The following is an 18,771-nucleotide window of genomic DNA, read 5'->3' on the forward strand; positions in this document are numbered from 1 at the left end:
TCCTATTATTGCTATTACAAGGAATTTCCTTTGAGTATATTGGAGACTTTAGCCAGGGAGCGGCTACTGTTTTTCAAGACTGAGATCACAAAATCTGTATCGTTAGTCAACACCTTGTGCAGACCATGCATGAAGTGGTCCGGATTCATAAGCTGTGCTTCCAGTGTGGCGGCATATGTCTGCCACATTTCTTCCAATCCTTTGAACTTGTGACCTGCCGATCCAGGGGTTGCGAGAGATAGTTGAAGGATAGTCTGCAGCTTGGGTTGGAAGCTGGAGAAGCCGGGCATGAGTGTAGAGAGTCCGATATCACGCAGGGCAATCCTCTCGAAAGGATACTTTGACAAATAGATGCGATTCGTTTCATTCACCAGCGTCATGTAATCTCTCCAGATCACGGCCTCCACACGTTGTCGTGCAGACTCCAAAGCACCTGCAAACGTGGCTGGGTTGTCTTGGAAAAGCTGTTGCAGTTGCGCACGAGCGGTGAAGTAGCTGCTTTTCACAAACACCATGGGAAAGTTTCGCCGTGCTAGTTCATCTGAGAGACTCTGTAGAAGGATGCGATCAAAGTCGGAGTCCTTGGTGATGCTTAACGAGAGAGTAGAGGTGGGCATCTTCTTCTTCAACCTCACATCGGCGATGGACTCTCGAACCGCCCCAGTGCTTGCATCGTAGTTGAGAAGATCAGACGCAATCACATTCAGAACGGAATCATAGCTGATGAGGTCGGGGTTGTTCTTGAAGTGACGCTCATACAGGCTCTTGATGTGTGGGTGCTTTTGAAGCTCCCCGCGTGATAGTCTACCCAACCTTTGATCCGGTATGTACTCCAATGCCTTCTTGGCATTTCTCAAAAAGTCACCATAGCTGCTACCGCCACCACGACCCTCAAACACACCGCGACGGCGTCGGGTTGATGATGATGATGGTAGTGTACCCACAACATCCCATGATGATTTTCTTCTTTTGACAATGTACTGCGAGTGTCGTTGCATGTATTCGAGGGTCTTCAATCGTTTCGTTTTCGGGATCATGAAAGCACTCTCGTCAGATCCTCCAGTACGGGTGATACTCTTCGGGAGACCCTTACTGAATCGAACGGTGAGGCGCTCCATGATTAACCTAACTAGAAGGAGAATTTATTATTATTCAAAAATCAATCCCCTTCTGCTTTGTTCACCAGTCTATTCACACACACCCCAAAATCACCCTTACATTTCACATGCGAGGTAAACACACACCAAATTTGACAAGGATGGGGCGGTGGGTCAGGAAGGTGTATTTTACACAATCGCAGATGTAGAAAATAATTCATCAATCGGCAATGTTAACTATCACACGTACGTTTGGCTTCAGAGAATCTACTATTCAAACAGAACCTTGTATGTATCATCATTGCAATAGGTGGAATACTCGTTGCGTGAGCAGTGAATGGCTAGTATAGGGCGTTGGCATGCAGTGAGAAGCTTTTCGTACAGTCTAAATACGAGACCAGACTTGATGCACTGCCCACCAAACAGAGTGTTCAGGTAGCGCTTGATGTTGCTCTTGTCGGTAAAGCGAAATAGATAGAGAAAGTTGGCATTGATCTTCATATCCTTGATATTATCAAAGCTCTGTGAGAGAAAGAATACGTTCAGCTTGTAGTGATGACTGTACATGGTGAAGAACTTGTAGAGACACTCACGCTGATCACCGTGCTTGAGTGACATGACCCGAATATCATCAATGATCACATACGTGTGCGGCTCGATGTTCATTTCCTCGATGTTCTCGGGGAGGGTGCTGTAGTGCTTGAAGCTCTTCACCCCCTCCAGACGATACTGCTCTGCAGGTGTGTTGCTGATGATCACCAGTCGCTCCGGTTGAACTTTGTTCAGAAGCTTTTTCAGGAAGTATGTCTTGCCCATGTTGCTCTGACCCAGGAACAACACATTCTGACCCCACCCGCGGAGAGCGGGTAGGATTTCTTCGAACCACCCCTTTCGTTTGTACTCCAACCCCGATATGGGTGGTGGTGCGTGAGAATCTCGATGCACCCTCGCCGGTTGGATTACGGGTGGAGCAGGAGGGGGAGGAGAGTGATGACGATGGTGGGTAGCATGACGCCTCGTCGCTGTAGAAGTTACAGCCCCTCGACTAGGTGCGAACAGTGATTTGAAGTCCATTGCTTACTACTTCTAGGAGGAGAAATATGTGATCAAATGTTGAATGTGGGTGCAATGTGTGCCGAGTTGCTGGTGTTGCTGCTGCTTGCTCTGTTCAGATTCTCTCTGATCTTACTTGCGAATGGTGAGCTGTGTGTATTAGTGGTGGTGGTGGTGGCACGTCGTCTCGGAGATGATTTCCTCGACAGTCTTGCATGGATGTTGGATTTCACTCTGGATTTGGCCTTCGACTTGATTTTTTGAAACAAGCGTCTTCCGGTGGATTGAAGTTGCTCACTCACCAGGTTCGTTGTACTCTTCTTCCTAGACCTTGTTGTTCTTTTCCCACGTGTCGCACCTCGCACTGTGGGGTGGGCTCTTCTCCCTGAGACTCGCGATGAGTTGCGAGACGTCTTCCGATTGCCTTTTCGCATAGTATGATGCGTGCGTGCTTTCTTCTGCTTTGCCTTTCCATCACCAAAGACCTTATCCACCACGTTGTCACCCACAGAAGCAAGTGCACCCATGGCCAATGGGATGCCCATGGATTTCAACAGTGGCAGACCCTTGGCCAAGAGACCAGGGGGTATGGACAGACCACCACGTTGCATGATGGGGTCACGCATCGACTTCATCTGTCTCTCGATGATGTTGCCACCACCCTCACCATTTTTACCTTTTCCCAGCAGCATCGGTAGTAGAGAGAGTCCAGCTAGGGCCCAGGGAAATCCACCACGTTGCATCGACAGCTCACGCTTTGCAGGTTGGGACATGTGCTTCTGCAACTCACCAGGTCCGAGTCCAATCAGATTACCGAGCCAGCTAATGAAACCACTACCACTCTGGCGCTGAACTGTGCTCAAGTCACCACCAGTAGCGAATCGCTGATGCGTAGCTAAATCACCACCATCCATGTCTCACAGACATCTCCATGTGCACCGTATCTTTATCTTAACACAGAGAAATTCTTCAAACTACTTCGCTCTTGATCCCCCTCTCCTTATCCATGGTGTACACGTACTGATCCATACAGAGCATGTTGATCTTGATCGAGGTGTCGGCATGACTGGGTAGTCTGATGGGCGAGTTGGTCACCGCGCTGAACTGATAGTCAATCGTGAGATTACCTCGAGCTTTTTGATTGTCCACCTGTCGATCCAGGTTCAAGTTGATTGGTATCATGAAGAAATGGTTGCAATAGTCACTTGCATTGATGGGGATCTCCATACCATACGTTTTGCCCAGGAACTCTCGAACTAGATTGTAACCACGCAGGTACGATGACTTGTTATAGTCGTAGAAGTAAGTCCCATCATCCTCGTTCTCGGTGCAAGTCCACTCGAACTTGAGAGGGCTGTCGAAGAGCGTCTCGTCGTTGATCATGATGCGAAGCTGCGATAAACCTGCATGAATCATGGCCAGACGGTTGTGGGAGTGGGTGACAGCACCCGTACCGAAAGCCGGCTGATCTCGGGATTTCAAATCTTCAAAGTAAATGATGAACTTGCGTGGAATGTCTGCGTTGTGTAGGAGTTCGATGGTTCCAGCGTCGTCCGTGATGCTCTTTTGGATCTGTCGCGCACACCACGTGTGGAAATACAACTGCTTGGAGAGGCGCATCTGATCGACGTACGCACGATCCATGCGATACGTAGGTACGACAAAATCAAGCTGGGTGAGCTCGATGGTGATGTCACCAACGCTATCCACACTGTTGGCACCTCCCCCCTTATCCGTGACGATCAACTATCGAGATAGTTCGGCCTGAGGTAGATCAAGCTTAATCTTCACCTGTGTGCCGGGTGGCAACCAAGAGTCATCCACGTTGAAGAATGGAAGGAAAGGACGCATCTTGTACTGGAACCGCCCGGATTGCGTGCGCACGATGTTCTCCTGCACGGTGTTGCTGAATGCCTGCGTTTCAGAAAGGAGCACCTGAGGTCTTCTTTTTACTTTAAAGTCATCAGCAGTGTCGTCAAAGTCATCACCATTCACATCATTCGTTTCGAATGCATAGGCTCGTTTGCGCTTCACACCGTACTGGTAGTGTTCCAGGTGAATGCCCTTCAAAGCTTTCCGCGGGTCCAGTTTTTGAAGACCGAACAGATCCGAGTCGGAATACTGGAGCTTGGACACATCACTCTCCATGAGACTCAGCACATGCTGCACGCTTTGCATGTCCATGATCTTGCTGGACTGAGTCACTTCCGTACCGTTTAGTTCCACTCTGATGTTCTTGAAGAATGAAAATGCGGGTGAGGTGGGGCACACCCAGTGTGGATAACTCCGACTGTTACCACCGTTTCGTCCATCTTTGACGGTGTAGCTGAACTTGGCGATGAAGTAGCTCTCACCCAAAGCCATAAAGTTGGGTGAAGACATATCCAGTTCATGATTCAGGGAAGGTGGAGATCGATCGGCGGATGAATAGAGCACAACACTGCGCCTTCCCTCCAAAAGTGAGTACTTTTTTTCATTTCTTTCCAATATGCTACTCTGCACGACCTTTGAGCTGTTCAGCAGACCTTTAAACGCATCGGGGATCTGGGGGGTGATGAGCTCCTGTGCCATGTGCGTTTCTCCTTCTTTGCTTTATAGGAGAAATTCTTTTCACTCTTGTCCTCCAGATACCCATCCACAACATCACGTGCTTCTTCGTAGATACCCTTCAGTTTGACGTGCTCTTCACTGGTCAGCACACCATCTTGCATGCACGCACCCAGCTCCATGGTGAATGCATCTTCAGCCTTGTCCCATCTCTGCTGTGAGAGAAGAAGCTTCTTCTGTAGACCACGATGTGATGATACGTGCTTGCTGACACATCCGAGAACAAAGCTGACCAGGGTTGACGCTAGTGATAGCCCACCCACGATTCGCTTATCCACATCGGCAAACACCGTGGTCTGACCAGCACTCAGAGCAAACTGTACACCGAAAAGGAGGGCTAGTAGGATATGTCCACGCGTCAAGCTCTTTTCAACCGTGTGAATTTTGTTTTTCTCCAAAACCTTTCGGTCTTTGATTTTTCTCAACAGTTGACGGAGGTGATCCAGACGGAATTGACCCTCGAGATTAGCACCACCACCACCACTAACACCCACAGAAACGAGATCCACGGAAGTGCTTTTCACTAAAGCCATCTCTACAGTTGTCTGTTACTGTACGGAGGAAATCTTTTCGATTCGCATGTCCAGGTAGATAGGATAGCCTGGCGTGATGAGCTCGCCAGTGTTGAATTTGAGCCAGAAGGTCATCTGGCGTACACTTTCGTTTTGAAGCATGATCCGTCTGTCACTCTGTGAGAATACGTAGTTGTTCACACCGTTCAGGGTTTGCACGAGGAACGTTTTCACAACTCTAGAGTCCATGTTATCCTCATATTCAATCGATGGGCCGATGAGATCTGTGTACAGCAGAACCATCCTGCGTCCGATCGTAAGGTCCACAGCATGTGGAAGAACCTTCACACCCCTCATAACATAGCGCGTCTCGATCTCACCCACACCCAGCAGAACACTGGGTGAGTCGTTCTTCAGCACGCAAGATTTCCCACTTGGCGTGGATACCGTGAGTCTACTGCTCAGGCGTGAATACATGAAGGTCACATCTGAATGTCCACTCGTCGACAGAGCCGCGTTGATGATGGCGGCGAGCTGCTCCGCATCGGTGTAGGTACCGGTGGTGATGGACACTCGATCTTCCACTCCACTCTGTGCATCCACCACATACAGTTTGTTGGTTCGATCGCTCACGTTCTCAATGTGCAACTCGAACTGGGCCGAGTCCAAATGGAGTGTTTTACCTCGCGTGTCGAGCTCCTTGACGTTTAGGGTGAAGTTGGGTGTGTACCGCCCACTGCTTACCGCAGCGACGTTATTGGTGGCAGTCAGAATGACAGACATCCTTGCTTATAGGAAGAAAAATATTCCCTACTATCTATTAGTGACAATCATAGACATCCTTGCTTATTGAGAGAAAAATATTACCTCCTCTGTATTAGGACAAGATGGCTTTCTGGATATCTCAGTTTCACGAGAGCGATGCCAAGATGACATCTCAGCGTGCGGTGCAAGCGATCAAGGATGATCTCACCCAACTGAAAGTACTGATGGGCAATGAAAGGACTGAAAATACCGTGATGCATGATGTGCAAACTCTGAAGGCACATAAATTCGATAGAGAAGAAGCATCTGCATTGAGACATGAGGTGTTGGAGGTGCGAAAAATGAAAGGACCCAAAGGAGATCGAGGTTTCGGATGGCTTAGTGCTGGTCACGCACCATCGGAGCGCGATGGTAGGACGGGTGACTTTTTCTTCAACTCAGACAACGGAATGGTCTACAAAAAGCTGAGCGGAGAGTGGGTGGCATTTGCAACGGTGAGGGGCCCCCGAGGAGAGCGGGGTTTACCGGGCTTGCTAGGTGCACCAGGTGTGCAAGGCGAGCGGGGCCCACAAGGAGCGACTGGAGAACAGGGCCAGCGCGGACCTGCTGGTGATGCCGGCCCGGGTTTGAAGATTCGCACCGTGGAGGGTACACTACCCGAGGCTCATGCAGACACGGAACTGATGCTCGCAAAGTTTCCTTATGGTAAATCTGTGGATCGTGGTTCTATCGTACCGGTTGGGCTGTACATGCTGGTCGGATATCCTGCAAATGTGGAAGAGCGTGGAGGACGGGAGCGACGCTTCTGGATGCCCTATAAGGACATCCCACGCAAGAACAAGTGCACGCTTGCATTCACCACACACCCAATTCTGGAAAGTCATGTCGTACTCCGCATGGAAGGTACCATCACGGGTGTGTACAAGAACTACCACATTTATGGTTCATATCGTTTCATTTACCAAGAGTATTGAAGTGAGAGGTGTTCATACATCACATTCCAGAAATGTTCATAGTGAAATACATGAATGATGAGAAGGCAATAAAACCTAATGCATATACCATGAACATATTGTTATGTTCTCTTTGCTGGTTGCACTGCTGTGAGGCGGTCTTATGGAGCTCGATTTCGTAGCAAGACACGATGTTCCGCACCAGTAGAGGTCCTCCGAGAACAGCTCGCTCGCAGAGATGTATCAGCTGACTCACCAGGACGATAAGAAGTGATATGCTACGATGATTGTGGTGGCTACGCCTGGTCATCTCGAAAAGCCGAGGAAGACTGTGCATGATGCGAGCACCACAATCTGGGGTGGTCAAACTTGGTATCAGCATTTGAGCCGAGCTCCTTAGCACCCCCTTCTTGCTAGCAGCAAGGTTCCTGGCTGACATCAAAATGAACTTCAGACGTTCATCACTCATGACTTTGACTAGATCCTGATCGACTCCTTGACGGAAGAGTACTGAGGGGGCAAGAGACGATTCCACTCCACCTCTTGCAGCACAGCGCAGCAAGGCACCCAGGGCACAGTCATGATCGTGCTTGCTCAAGAGCAGCCAAACGGGTGACACTCCCAAAGGCATGAGGATGGGTGTGATGAAGATGATGATACAGTTAACAGGTAGGCTGCATTCTTCAACTGTGCACCCAGTGAAGAACTTGAAGCTATTTTATAACCTTTTGCATTTTGACTATTGCACACGAGAAGCGGTACAGAGCACATCGCAAGTCATTTGGCAGGGCATCCAAATCACGCTCGGTGGTGGTGGTGCGGTCATAGCATCTGATCAGTCGCTGCATCAGCTCCGCCTGTTCGGGTTTGAACTTGGATAGGTTCTCACGAAATCTGACAGCCTGAGCCTTTGATAACGCTCTGGCGCCAATCATGAGCTGTTGCAACCAAGCCTTAGCGAACTGTTCAGGCATACAGTTCATGAGTTTGCTGGAGCGTGCCCAGGCCACGTTGCTCTTTGGTAAATAGACTCGAAGCTTCTGACAGGTTGCTTCATCTTCGTGGTAGATGCATCTCAGGGCGATGGCATAGTTTAGACTTCTGTAGTTGTTATCCTTCTTTGCAAACTGCAGTCTTTCTTGCACTCCATGAAGCTGCACCTGAATACCAGTCCTCTTCATGAAGCACACCAGATGCTTATCCACAGCATTCAATCTCTCGCGGGCAGAGTAGGTCCGGGCTTTAACACAACGATCAGTCCAGTTGACTTCACTCAGGAACACATGACCCAAAACAAGTCCACACGTTGTGCACACGTACTGCCCTTCGCTGACTACTTGATGGTTATGCCAGCACTTATCCAAGTTCGGAGGGGGAGGAGGAGGAGATGGACAGGCATCATCACCATTGTAGGCGAGACAACTCTCCTTGTAACTTTGCAATATCCGAAACTGCTCTTCAATATCCATGATGAAAACTGATGGAAAAGCCCTAGAGTATATCAACATATAAAGAGTGAGATCCATTCCAGCATGCCACATCGGAACATGATGTCATAATACACATTAGGATGATGATTCAGAAGAGTAGGATAGGCAATGATGTCATAATACACATTAGGATGATGATTCAGAGGAGTAGGTTATGGCATCATCAAGTGTTTAACGCGAGTGTTACAGGAAAACGAAGGTTCATCCTATTCTGATGACGTGTATCGCAAAAACTGAGTTCTCACAACACCCCACATGCATATTAATCACAAACATAGTTTAATCGTGACATTTCTGGTAAGCACGTGATTGAAACACGTCAACACGTCAAAATATAGCCATGTCGAAATAAACTGTCAAAAAGTGACAGGTTCACGTCAAAAAGTGACAGGTTCACGTCAAAAATTGACAAGGTCATGTCAACATATCGAAAGGTCACTTCCGGGGTCAACTTTGCGCTAGAACCCCCCTCGTACCTTCTACTTCGATTCCACACCCCCTCCCTTTTCTCGCTAGGAGATGGTGACAATTCGCTCTTCGCCAAATGCACTACACTTATTCGCCTGTAAACTATACTTTTCACGCGTTCCCAAGTGCACACGTTGCTATGACATCTTTAAAAGTATAACTCAGATGTATCCGTTCTCACACAAAGAGGGATTGACAGGAATAAAGAAGGAAATGTAACGCAATAAGAGAAGGTAATTACGAATGAAACGCAATCCCTACGTTTGTGGTAGTTAAATGAAATAGATCTACTGCTTGTGCATGACATACAACTGCAAGGTCGCACTCGTGCTGGGGATTGTTCACCAATCTGTTCTCACGTTCATGGTTTAGGCAAAAACCTTGAGCGAGGTGTGCCACCGGTTGTATAACGCACGAAATTCGGGAAATGATCAATGGACTCCGTGGTTTGTGGAAAAGGAATCTTAAGAGTGATACCAGTCACGGAAGTATAACCAACATAGAAATTTAGAAAATGCCTTTCGATTAGATTTCCCAGGGAATATACTGAATAATAATATTTTCTGTTCGCAGTCAGATAAACCGTCCAACATTTCTCATATGGGCGGTAATTAGTAGGCAAGAATGAGTGCCAATCCGCCAAGATATTCAGGATGTGTGCCACAACAGAAGTTATAAGTGATGAGCAATCGCTACAAATGTGAAATATGATCTCGAAATTAAATGCTATTCTTGCATGCAACCCATATGATGATTTTAACACAATAGCAAACACGCTAAGCAAACACCGTCTAAAACATGGGAAGTCCATCTGCATTTCGGAACTTTTACTGCAGTGTTCACAGATGATTTCGAAGCAAACGTTATGCTTGCAATTTGTATTCTTCCATAGAGTCGAAATATATCCTTGACGCAAACTCTTGTGCAAAGGATGTGCCCCTTCAAACTCATGATACGTATACCGGCAAAAAATCTCTGGATCTACCCGCTGGACAACATTCGCTATGGATGTCTGGTACACTTGACTTGGTGAGAGGTTCTCCAATGTTGATGCACTTACCCGCAGTATGTATCTGTCCACTCGTACCGGTAGTACTAGCTTCTGCCAGGCACATACCTCCTCCACGATACTCGCAACCCAGTGAACTTGGCAATTCATCGCCGCAACCTTTACATCAACGCAGTTACTGTTTTTATATTGAATGGCGTGTCCTGAAAGGGATTGAAGTTCTCCCAGTGCGCGCCTGAAGTTCTCCGTATTGAAAGGAACACGGGTTTCCTCTGCTCCACTAGGAAACTGAATGTTGAAAACTATATATCAGAATTTCGTCAGGTTGATTTGGCCATAATCATGCCTCGATAAATCGTGACTGAATATCAAATTCACAGTCAGGCACGGTAATTTTTCACGTCTTATCGGCCTTTTATATTCTGCTTCGAGTTCCAGTTCGAAATCTACCATACTGATTCTTGGTCAGACACTAGTGGCTTTGCTTTCTAGCTTTATGAGAGTCTCAATCCCTTTGCCAATATTCGCCTTATCTGAGATTATTCAAAACGTGCTCCTTCAGCGATTGAGATGCAAAATAACTGCTATTCTCACGATACCAAGTACTTATAGGTGAAACCTAGGGTGATAATTTGCAACTCTGCGTTTACTCTTGTAAGGATTATCAGCTACTTTGGGTGAAACTAGGCATGTCTACGTATAACTGTACATACTCAACCTGTTGGCGTGTGTCCGATGGATGTTCGAGATTCTGGGCTAGAAGTGTTAAATTATCGCGCAACTGGTGGATGGTGTAGGCAGCAGGCTGTGGAGGACATGTTCATGCAGGTACATGTTGGACACTGTGCTGCCCTAGACGTGTCAACACTGGGCTGTGAATTTGTGCTGGGTGAAAACCTGGAACCACTGTGCATGCGAAGGCAATATCTAGGTATAACTTTGACTTGAAGCACCCCATCGGGCTGGTCGTTCATGCACTACTTTCCCATCTAGATACGGCAAAGTGTAATTCTCTCTCTTTGGGATATGTTTCACCCTCAAATCTGTTGGCCACAAGTCTCCTAGTGACAAGGAAGACCGTGTGTCTTGTGTGTTGGTAAGCTGTGGCTGACGTGTCTCACAATAGCTACATGTACGTTGATCACTCCGATTTGTTGTCAACACTTAATTATAAACTATACACACACCCTCACTCTGTCTGCAGAACCGTTTCTTTCTTCCTTTCGTTCTTTGTGGACTCAACAGCGCAGCATTGCGAAATTGAAGCCCAACCTGCTAATAACGAAAACTAATTTTTCCTGAAGCAGATTTCAGATATTTAGGAATTTGAGCGGAGAAAAGAACTTGAGTCAAGTGGGTATGGTGGAATGTACAGTCTGTGACTGCTGCACGGAAAAGTAGGTTTGGTGAGATGCATCACGCTGTAAACGCGTTGGCTCTGCCTATTCTGCTGTACAACTGCGGGTAATGATGGCTCACGGTGGCTCAGGCAGCATCTTTAAACACATTTCAGAGAAAACAGCTCGGAAAGCGTATTGGCGTTGTCAAGTCAGCCAACATATCAAATGACCAGCTTTATGACAATATGAGAGGTTCAACACTGAGCCACTGTCTGATATCGTCGACAGAAGGAGACGACAGCTAATCTATCACATTCAACGAATGGACAAGGACGCGCCACCATGGATTGCGCTGAATGGGTATTTTGCAGAAGACGCTAAGGCTGGCAACCCAAGTACATCACTAGCGACGCACATGTAACATGTAAAACTTGGATGATGACCACTGTTCCTGTTGCCACCGTCCTGTCATGTTGTTATGAAGCACATGTTACCGTCATTTTTATATAGTTCAGTACAAAGCTGTGGCGTTAGCATTGTTTAATGACACAATCTCATCGCTGGTCATGGTTCCACCACTCCTCACACCTGTCTTCCGTTTCTGCATACAGTCATATGCATGTAGATGAGATTGTGGATGTGAGCATGAGTGAGCGCCAGCATCACTGTGATTTCCCCTACAGGTCCATCCTTGACGTGTATAGACCACCATACAACACAACCAAAGTTTAGACAACCAGATCCCTTTCCAAAAAATACAAAAATTGCTCAACACGGAGAGATGTAGCTAGTGCGTAGAGTAGGGAGAAAGAGAAGTTCTTCTAGCGAGCTTGATAAGGACTTGTATACGACTAAACAAATTTGCTATCTAGGGCCATTGGTGATGATGAGTCAGCTCCTTGTCTTTGTAGGATCCCATCGCCAGAGTCCCGACGTTGTGGTAAAGTGTGATGGCGTGGAAACATGTTGCCTTTTAGGTTTTATGTGATTTTGTACTGGATGGTCTATGTCCGTAGTCTGTGGAGGCCCTCTCTTGCAGAACCAAAGCATATTGCCTCTGTGAAGCACTAATATAGAAATTTATATTATGATTTTCGATTAAATTCTCCAGGGAACATGACGAACTCTACTTTCTATCCCAATGCAAACAGAAACTGCAACATGTGTGATGTGGGCTGTAATTAGTTGGCAAGAATGAGTGACAATCCGCCAAAATATTCAGGATGTAACCCACAACAGAAGTTATGAGTGGTGAGCAATCGATCCAAAAATGAGAAACGCGATATGGAAATAAAATTGTAATCTTCCAAGCATCGTAAAATGATGATTGAAGAAAGAGGGGGGGGGGGGGCATATATTTTTCACCATTCAGTGTTCTAGTGGATTGGCGGAAAACACTGTTTCTTTCAATGCAGAGAACTTCAGGCGTGCACTGAGAGCATTTCCATCGCTTTCCTCTGTCGTATATGCCATGACATGTAAAAACTACTTTAGTACATGCATATGGAGGCAACTGCGATAGATTGCCAATATCACTGGATTGCGACTGTCGTGGAGGCGTTATTTGCCTGGTGGTAACCGATACCGAAGACTGGAGTGGACAAACACCCGTTATGTGTTAGTCCATCAACATTGCAGAACCACGCGCCCAGTGAAATGTACCAGACATCTATTTACGGAAGAGGGGCTTTGAATGATCATCGTAGACAGGTTTCCCCCTGACAATATGACTACAGACACCCAGTTACCATAATACTCAACATTTCATCAGACACTTAAACACTCATCCACCACAATATACAATTATCACTCCCCCCTCACGTGACCGCGGACTCCTGCATATACACTCACACAATGTTCACACAACTGTTTGGGGATAGCGCGCTTATTGTATTATGCCAAACTTGACAGGCTGAGTCCAGCTTGACTCAGCTGAGTCCCTAACTGCAATTTACTGCTCTAACATGAAGCCGTGCCTGGAAGAAGGGAAAGAGCGAAAAAAGAAAAAAAAAATTCTGGCCTTCTGCAAGCAATAGCAAGTAATGAGTGACGGCTGTGTAAAGTCGCACAACCATGCAGTCGACCGGATGATGGTGAGTGTCCGGCACACATCTTGCTCTGCTGCTCCACCTGCGCATACCTGATACGGTGGTGCGCTTACGGGCTGGGCCTGGGCCCCAGATGCCTCCTTGATGCGCCACGGAGTGCCGTCGAAGCACCTGTATCACTTCGGTGATCCAAATGCGAATGCAGCCTTGCCGGTCGCCCGCCGGCCTGCCGCCTACGCGACCAGCCTGAGACTGGCCCTGCCGCATTTGGCGCTTCTAAACGCTGCGATCCGGTAGACAGCTCACTGGGCTGCCAAATACGTGACTGGCTTGAGGACAGTTCCATACTGGGCAGGGCGCCCAGCTCAGGTCGCACGCCGTAGCGGCGTGAGCTGGGCGCGGTGAGGGTTGGTGATAACTACAGTTTCCTCCTTCCTCCTCCGGAAACTTCCATTTATCACTCCCCCCTCACGTGACCGCGGACTCCTGCATATACACTCACACAATGTTCACACAACTGTTTGGGGATAGCGCGCTTATTGTATTATGCCAAACTTGACACGCTGAGTCCAGCTTGACTCAGCTGAGTCCCTAACTGCAATTTACTGCTCTAACATGAAGCCGTGCCTCCCAAAAATAATGGGGGTGGCCTCGCCGCACGCTATCCCCTATTCTTGGTCCCGTCGATCTCTGTGCTGTTCGCTGTAGACCTGTTATGGCATGCCTGATTCGGTATACAGTGAAACCAGTAGCTAAAGACCACCGTGACCAGCGACCAGTCTGGTACTACCGACCACTTCGCCGGGCCCGGACGGTCTCACATTCATAATGGTTGTGCGGTGCAAGCCTGCAGCCAAGGACCACCTGCCACCAAGGACCACTTTCTCTGGCTTTAAAGGGGTGGTCGTTAGCCACAGGCTCAACCGCACATGTATCTCTTGCGGGTCAGCCTGACCACCTTCCGGCGGCCTGGAGCTGCCGTCCGGGCACCTTCCTGGCCGCCAGATCCTGTGTCAGCCTGAGGGCGTCTACCAAGGGCATTGCCATGAAGGACTGCTAGGCTTTCCCCTGGTTGGTAGCTCCTGCTGGTGCTGGGCACTACTGAATACGCTGACGCCTTGTCAGCTTCCGGGTAGTGTTCGCACGGGGGGATACCTGGGCGCCCCAAGCCGGGCAGACAACAGCCGAGGGGCTGTCGTGTTGGATACAAGTGTGACTAGCTACCCGCCTGGTACTATGGACACCTTCGCCGGGCACGGACGGTCTCACATTCATAGTTTGCGGTGCAAGCCTCCAACTAAGGACCACCTGCCCCTCAAGACCGCTTTCTCTGGCCCCAAGGGGTGGCCGCTTAGTCAAAGGCTCCACCGCACATGCATCTCTTGCGGGTCAACCCTGACCACCTTCCGGTGACCTAGAGCCGCCGTCCAGGCCCCTTCCTGGTGGCCAGATCCTGTGTCAGCTTGAGGGGGTCTACCAAGGGAATTGCCATGAGGACTGCTAGGCTTTCCCCTGATTGGTAGGTCCTGCTGGTGCTGGGCACTACTGAATACGCCGTCACAACTTTTCCGCTTCCACTGGTGGTGTTCGCACGAGGGGGATGCCTGGGTGCCCCCCGCAGAGCCGACAACAGAGCCAAAGGGTTGGCGCGTTGTATACAATTATTAGTTTCTCAGTTATTCTTGTATTTTGCCTCTTTAATAGGTCGATGACGGCTTCCCGCCCGCCGATCGTCCAAAAAAAAAATGGGGTGAGGCGACTATCCTGCAACAGGCAATAAATGTGGCCGGGAGTATGCGCTAAGGGCCAGTCAGGACCTGCTGGGTGCCCGAGCTACGGTGCTAACAAGCAAATGCGAACAAGCAAGCTCGAAAGGAGATCTTTGGTTGCACTCCCCATCTCAGCTGCAAACAAACCACGCTCCGAGGGAGAGCTGCCCCTGCATTTTGCAAGCCTAGCTGTAATTATACAAAGCTCCAAGGGGAAATGCCCCTGCATTTTGCAAACATAGCTGTACACATCCAATGCTCCCAGGGGAGCTGCCCCTGCATTTTGCAAACATAGCTGTAAACTTCCAAGGCTCCAAGGGGAGCTGCCCCTGCATTTTGCAAGCATAGCTATAAACATCCAAAGCTCAGGGGAGCTACCCCTGCGTTTTGCAAACCTAGCTGTAAACCAACAAAGCTCAAAGGGAAGCTGTCCCTGCATTTTGCACACATAGTTGTAAGCATCCAAGGCTCCAAGGGGGGCTGACCCTGCATTTGCAAACATAGCTGTAAACATCCAAAGCTCCCAGGGGAGCTGCCCCTGCATTTTGCGACCACACCTGTAAACATCCAACTTCAAAAGCTCCCAGGGGAGCTGCCCCTGCAGTTTGCAAGCATAGCTGTAAACATCCAAAGCTCCAAAGGGGAGCTACCCCTGCGTTTTGCAAACCTAGCAGTAAACCTACGAAGCTCAAAGGGGAGCTGCCCCTGCATTTTGCAAACATAGTTGTAAACGTAGAACTAGAAGGCTCCAAGGGGAGCTGCCCCTGTATTTGCAAATATAGCTGTAAACATCCAAAGTTCCAAGGGGAGCTGCCCCTGCATTTGGCAAACCTAGCTGTAAACCTACAACGCTCTGAGGGGAGCTTACCCTGCATTTTGCAAACCTGGCTGTAAACATCCAAGCCCCAAGGGGAACTGCCCCTGCATTTAGCCAACATAGTGGTAAACATCCAAAGTTTCAAGGAGTGCTGCCCCTGCATTTTGTCCGCACAGCTGTAAACTAGTTTTAAAAGCTCCAAGGGGAGCTGCCCCTGCATTTTGCAAACATAGCTGTAAACATCCAAAGCTCCAAGGGGAGCTGTCCCTGCATTTTGTCGCGTAGTTGTCAACTAGCTAAAGCTCCAAGGAGAGCTACCCCTGCATTTTGCAAACGTGGCCGTAAACATACCCAGCTCCAAGCCCTTTTTTTTTGTTTCTTCCTCGCAAACATAGCTGTAAACATACCACGCACTAAGGGGAGCTGCCCCTGCTTTCTGCAAGCATCGCTGTAAACGATTACATACAAGGCTCGGAGGGGAGTTGCCCCTGCTTTTTGCAAACATAACTGTACCAGGCCCCAAGGGGAGCTGCCCCTGAATCTTGCAAACATAGCTGTGAACATACAAAGCTCAAAGGGGAGCGGCCCCTGCGTTTTGCAAACATAGCTGCAGCGCCGGGCATAACGCCACCCAGGCGAGGCGCGCTGCCCCTGCCTTGACCAATGCCGCCGCAAACAACACGCGCAAAGGGGGGCTGCCCCTGCATTTGCTCGCATAGCCGCCGTATCAGACCGCCGGGTCAGCCGCCATATCAGACCGCTGGGTCAGCCACCATATCAGACCGCTGGGTCAGCCGCCGCCATATCAGACCGCTGGGTCAGCCGCCAGATCAGACCGCCGGGTCAGTTGCCATATCGGACCGCTGGGCCAACTGCCATGTCGGGCCGCCGGGTCAACCGCCGCATGGGCTAGGGGCGCTGCCCCTGCCTCTGCCGCCGCCACAAACAGAGCTCAAAAGGGAACCACCCCTGCATTTGCTCGCACCGCCGCCGTATCAGGCCGCCGGGTATTCCGCCGCATGGGCGATTACGTAGGGGAATCGCCCCTGCCTCCGCTAGTACAACTGAATAAGCAGCATGGGCCAATCGCCCTGCCCGCCGGGTGCGCATAATGTGTGAGTGTGTGTGTGTAACGCACATACGCGTGTCTGCAATATGCCCTGCGCGGTCGTGACGGATTAATCCGTCGCACCTCGGGTAAAGTGTTAATTACTGAAAGTAAAACAAGGTCGCCAGCCCGCCAACACCGGCACGTACTGCCGGCTCGCCGTGGTATCTAAACAACAATGGCAACAGCGACGACAGCCGCAAGGAAAAGGATAACAGCTTGCCATGTCCAAACAAAGCCCCAAAACAGCAAAGTAGACCCCACATGCTGAGACTTGGTGTAATGCCGCCTAGTACGAGTAGGAAGGGGAGGGGAGCGACAGCACTTAGAGGCGAAGCAGGGTGAGGGATGGAGGAGAGGAGGATAAAGAGAGAGAGAGAGAGTATGTGTGTGTGTATGTATGTATGTATGTATGTATGTATGTATGTATGTATGCGTGTGCGTGGGTGTGTGTGTGCTTGCGTGCTTACCCACGTGTGCTGTGAGAGATAGACTACACAGCGAATGAAAAAGGAGGCACGCATTGGTTGAGAAGAAGTTCAGCCGGTTTGCTGCCATGATTAGTTGCTCCCGCATAGCATGAGTTCGGGACTAAGCCGAGTCCAGCAGCTGGATTAGGGAGCCGATGAGAGGAAATGGACTAATCGTCCGCGTGAAAGAGCGTCCACAGCGGAGTTGTCCGTGACCGTAATATGGGTAGTCAGCGAGATAAAGCCTTGTGTTCTGCTACCATGCGGGGGCTGACGTGGGCTAGTTCCGTCACGGTTGGATTTCGGCAAGTCCCGGATTTCAGACTGCTCCAACTGCCCTTTTGTCGCCGTGCAGTATGAATTTCTTGTCGGACTACTTAGGGCCCCAGAGGGCGTAAGCTCGTGTTGCAAGGCGCGATGGTTCTGAAAGTCTGCCAGGCCTCGACCCAGTAGATTAGAGATTCAGTTTTTCTCTTGCCAGAAGAGGAGCCGCCAATGACAATTCCACTCAGTGATTGCCATCGGATTGATCGATTCTAACACGTTTGGCTGCTGGCTGTGTGTGGGCAGGACAGGAAGGAAGCATTGTGGCCAGCCCGACGTATTCCGCACGCCGTATTGTCCTAATCGTCTCCCGTGCGCCAACACATGCGCCGGCCGGCATCATAGCGCCTCCAAGGAACTCAACTAAACTGGTCATACACGACAGTGTCCATGCCTGCATTTTCGGCCGGCATGCTCATCGCCCGAGGCTTGTTGGTCAGGGCCGACGCTGCCGTCGCCGCGGTCTCAAACGAGGAATACCAGCCATCCGCTGCTGAGTAGGATCCATGCTCAGGTACGGGTATAAACCATGTAAACCAACTAGCTTTAGAGCAAACGAGAGCAAAAAAATTCTGGCCTTCTGCAAGCAATAGCAAGTAATGAGTGACGGCTGTGTAAAGTCGCACAACCATGCAGTCGACCGGATGATGGTGAGTGTCCGGCACACATCTTGCTCTGCTGCTCCACCTGCGCATACCTGATACGGTGGTGCGCTTACGGGCGGGCTGCCTGGGCCCCAGATGCCTCCTTGATGCGCCACGGAGTGCCGTCGAAGCACCTGTATCACTTCGGTGATCCAAATGCGAATGCAGCCTTGCCGGTCGCCCGCCGGCCTGCCGCCTACGCGACCAGCCTGAGACTGGCCCTGCCGCATTTGGCGCTTCTAAACGCTGCGATCCGGTAGATAGCTCACTGGGCTGCCAAATACGTGACTGGCTTGA

The sequence above is a fragment of the Sycon ciliatum genome, chromosome 11, assembly GCF_964019385.1.
Source record: "Sycon ciliatum chromosome 11, ocSycCili1.1, whole genome shotgun sequence".
In the NCBI taxonomy this organism is placed as follows: Eukaryota; Metazoa; Porifera; class Calcarea; order Leucosolenida; family Sycettidae; genus Sycon; species Sycon ciliatum.